Consider the following 4,846-nt stretch of genomic DNA (forward strand, 5'->3'; position numbering starts at 1 on the left):
TGCATGCAAGGCAAATGCCCTACCACTGTGCTACCATTCTAGCCAAATTCTTTTATTTTTTAATTGATACCAGAATTTGTCTCTACAGATATTTCCAGGATCTTATATAAGCTTGGCCCAAACTGCTGATTAGCTTATCAGCTTGCACACCAGTTTCATGTTTAATATCTTATTTGTTTATTTTTTGGGGGGGAGTCACACCCAGCAATGCTCAGGTCATACTATGTATCTACACTCATAAATTACTCTTGATGGTGCTCAGTGACCATATGGGATGCTAAGAATTTATCCTGATTTGGCAGCATACAAAGAAAATGCCATAATTGTTTTATTATTGTTTGAGCCCTTCACATTCACTTTGTAATCAGCAATATATATATTTTTTTAAGTTAGGGGTCAGCGTGATGGCGCAGTGGTAAGGCATTTTTGCCTTGCATGTGGCTGACCCAGGACAGACTGCAATTTGATCCCCAGCGTCCCATAGCCAGGAGTAACCCTGAGTGTCACCAGGTGTGGTCCCAAAATCAAAATATTAAAAATTAAAAAAGAATTTTGTAATCAGCAAAATTATTTTTTAAGTTTTAAAAGTTAGACTTGCAGAAATGACTTGGGCTACATATTTTTATCATGAAACCAAGAATCTTATCTCTAATGATCATAATGGCCAGTAGTTACAAGGATGGACCAAGGAATCGTTGGAAGGTAAAATACTGCTATAGATTCCAGAATCAAAATTTTGGGATGACATGATATACTAGAAAACCCAGGACTATCGGGTCTAAGGTCAAAGAGTGTGACCAGTGGAGTAAAAAACCAGCCTACTCCATACTAAGTGGTGTTTAGAACTTGCTGGAAGATCTCTACCTCTACTTGGAAACAAGTGACTACATCTGGCCTCATCAGAGAAAAGGGGGCCCCAGGAGAAGGTCTTTTCAAATGCTACACCTGCCCCAGTATGTCCTCAGGCTCTCATTTTCTTTCTGGAGCCTCAGTTTACCCACCTGTACATATTTCCTACATTACTTCAAAGAGGTTCTGGAAGACTTAATTAATGTTTGTCAAGTACATCTTATATGAAAGGAATCATGTACAGTAAGTTCAAAGTCATCTTGGCCCTGCTGTTTCTTTCATGTGTGCTTAGAAGATTTTTCAGCCTTGATAAAAACTTGAACCAAAAAAAAATTTTAAAAAACACCACATGTTCAAGCAATTTTATTTGGCTAATCACTTTATGACGCTGTCAGCATTTTTATGAGATACCATAAGAAAATGTATTAAAAGCAGCCTAACAATAGCTCCATGAGTCACACCACCATTCAATAGATGCTCAAGTTTTAAAAGCAAGAACACAAAAAGTATTCTCTTGCATCATCATTTTGGTCACTGCTATTCTTGCCACAAACACAACACTCATGAATCACCGAGAATCTTCAATGATTTATACCTTTTCAATTTTCCCCTCTTTTATTATATCCCCCAGGTATAAAAGTGTAACTGTTCTAAGTCATTACTATTTCCTTCATGGTCATGAAGCTTCCAGTATAGCAAGTTTCGGGTAAGAAAAAAAAATCTCCAATAGTACACACACACACACACACACACACACACACACACACACACACACACACGCTCTACAATATTTGTTTTTATTCATCATATGCTCAAGATGAAATTTGTGGACATAATAATCTTCACCAATACACATATACTTCTGATATTTATTTACTACCTTCATTCTAAAGGTAGTAAATACCTCTGTGACTATCAGAAAACTAAACTAACTAAAGTACACTTAGTGACAAACTAAACCTTAGCAAGATTTATCATCTCCAAAATTTTTTTTCCTGACCTATGCACATAGTTTACCATATCAACATTTTGGAATAATTTGTCTTTGTCCTAATTATTCATTAGTTTGTGAATTTCGTAAGGAAAAGATCAGTGTCTCCCATTTCTGTATTCCTAGTTTTTCTAACAAACTAGATACAAACCAATCTAGATATATATTCACTAAAAAATATAAAAGAACCAGAAGAAGAAATTATGTTTCAGGAAATTTTAAAATCCACAGATTTCTGAAAGACCCTTGTTTCTATTCAAACACTAACAAGAAAACTTAAAAAAAGACAGTGCCCCATAGGACCATGTTAGATGCTAGGCACTGGACCTGGGTTGACTATGTATATGACAAGTATTCTTCTTACTGTACTTTTGCTCTGGGTCCCTCATTATTTTAAACTTTCAAAATTTTGTTCTTACTTAAATTTTGCCCAGTAGTATTGTCATCATAAAGGGATAGTAGGTAGTAGTGTCAGCTAAATTTATAAATGAGAAACTATCAACTAATAAATATATAGCCAGATTCAATATGGGGGCAATCATAAGAAAGAAGAAGAAACTAGATTGCAATTGAATGCTAAGAACTTAGGCTCCCTTTGGTTGTGGCTGATCTTTAGAATCACCTGGGGAAGAGCTGAAAACTACAGTCCACTGGGTCCCATCAGCCACCTAATGAATTATAAAGTTTCATGGAAAATGAGCCAGGGATTTGTATTATAAAATGGAATTTCAGTTTATTTTTAAATGGATCTATATTTAGAAAATAATAATAAGCGATTCATTCTTCCATTCAAAATTTTACTCTTTTCATGGTTCCTTACATACATAGTCGTTCTATTAATAATGATTGATTTAATAAAGAGAAGGAATGTAGAAGAGAGGAACAGAATATCCTCTCTCCTGGTGTCCTTTTTCATGTATGTCTATTTTCAAACTGCTGCTTGTTTTCATTAATATTTTAACTCTTTGCTTTTTAAGAAAAAGGTGCATTAAAATATAAGTTCATTCATCCAAAATTATCTTTCTAGAAGCTTAATATGAAGGTCAATTCCAAGTGTCAGAATCTTGCACAGGAAAAATGAACCAATCTATTGGTAATTATATTCCCTTCTATCCTTTCCTTCCCTTGCCCCAGGCTGGCATTCTACAGCCAGAGTGGTCTGAAGGAGGAGAGGGTTATTATTCCTGGCAGAGGAAGCCTTAAATTAAGGCAAATAAATGAACACTTAGCAGGCAGGTCCTGAGTGGTTGCCAATCCTTGCTTTAATCATTTAGATAGAAAATAAATTGGATGAGTTGTAAAATTCATGGGAGGTTCATCCAAAAGCATGCAGTTGGGGAACTGGGCAGGGAGAAAGACTTTTCAAACCACTCCTAGATATGGATTCTACTTTTGTTTCTCTATAAAGGTGTGCTCCTAACCAAGAAACTAGGACTCTGTCTCTTTATATTCCAACACAAGTTTATTGTGCAATTAAACAACTAAACTCCCCTTAAACTTCTCAAAGAGAAAACAAATGCACCAAAAAACACAAATTATGGAATGCTGGACTTATTCTATAAGAGATATTCTTGTGAAAAACTAGCTCACTTCTTACAAGACTGTTGAGTTTCTAATTTCCATTTAAATAAGAGATATACAACAGTGACTTTGGGTTCACAATGCTCAAAGTTTAGTCTTCTTTAGGCACTCAGGAAATCGCTGCTGGTGGTGCTATAGTACCATATGCTAAGCTGGCTGTTTACAAAACAAGCACCATATTTGCTGTAATATGTATTTAGTCCCCATGTTGTTTATTGTAAAGTGGAGAATAATAACATTCATTCTATTGAATGAGAATAATGTCATCTAATTTTAGAATTTTCAAAGGGACAAAATTTATTTTAGTGGAGGGTTTTTATTTTTGCTTCCTTGCTTGCTTGCTTTTGGTGGTAGGGGTTGGGACATACCTGGCTGTATCTGGGCTTACTTTGGGCTCTGCACTCAGTGATAACTTCTGACTGGCCCTGGGAAGAGGGAGGGAGTAGGGATGAGGCAATATGGAAAGCTGTGGAATAAATATCCGTTGGGTGCATGCGAGGCAAGCACCTGGCCCACTGTATACTCTCTAGACCTTTAAAATTTAGTTTTTAATAAAATGTAACCTGTTGTAGTTTTCAAAGGGTGCACAGAATTTTTAAGAAAACTTGAAGGTGTTCCTGTTAAAAAAAAATAAAAGTTGGCAATGCGTAGCTTGCTTCTAAGTATTTAAGTGCTTAAACAAATCTATAAAATTAATTTTGCAAACAGGCTCCAAGATTCTATTGGCTTCAAATAGTTGCATAAAACAATGTGTTTCAAAGAAATAAATCAGAATTATTTGGTCTCAGTTTTCTACGTATATTGCTACCTCCTATTTTGCGTGTCATCCTTGTGCAGGGGCCATGCTAATCTTCACTGTATTGTTCCAGTTTTTAGTCTATGTGCTGCTGAAGCGAGCACGCTACCTCCTATTTTGTGCTCCTACTCTACCACTGCTCTAGAAGGAAAAGCTAATGGAAGACTACAAAATAGTTTCTGGACATGTTGGGCTTATGTTGTTTTGGACCCTAAATGTTTGTAAAAAGTTCAGGATATTGGGGCCAAAGCAGAGGTACAGCAAGTAGGGCATTTGCCTTGCACACAGCCTAGCTGACTTCCATCCCCAGTATTTCATATGGTCCCCCAGCCTGCCAGGAGTTTCTGAGTACAGAGTCAGGAGCCTGAGCTCCACCAGGTGTGACCCCCCAAAAAAATTTTATGGTATTAGAATAAATGAAAATATATTTAGAGTATATTTGCATTAAACAAACAAAAAGCCAGGGCTATAAGACACTTGGCTTCCAATCTAGATTACATCCTAGGTATATTATATGGTTCCCTGAGCCTGTCTGGAGTTATCCCTGAGTAAATGCTGAGCATCACTGGATATGGCTTTAAAAGAATAAATAAATAAATAAATAACTCATATATTTCTACAGTAGCCAC

General features: G+C 36.2%; 1 non-coding gene across 1 annotated transcript; it reads right to left on the reverse strand.

The window, feature by feature from the left end:
* Nucleotides 1-4,213: 4,213 nt before the first annotated feature.
* On the reverse strand, nt 4,214-4,321 carry LOC126019943 (U6 spliceosomal RNA). Its single transcript, XR_007499546.1, has one exon. It is a non-coding gene; the product is annotated as a U6 spliceosomal RNA (small nuclear RNA).
* Nucleotides 4,322-4,846: the final 525 nt, after the last annotated feature.

This window comes from Suncus etruscus, chromosome 9 (genome assembly GCF_024139225.1).
Source record: "Suncus etruscus isolate mSunEtr1 chromosome 9, mSunEtr1.pri.cur, whole genome shotgun sequence".
Lineage (NCBI taxonomy): Eukaryota > Metazoa > Chordata > Mammalia > Eulipotyphla > Soricidae > Suncus > Suncus etruscus.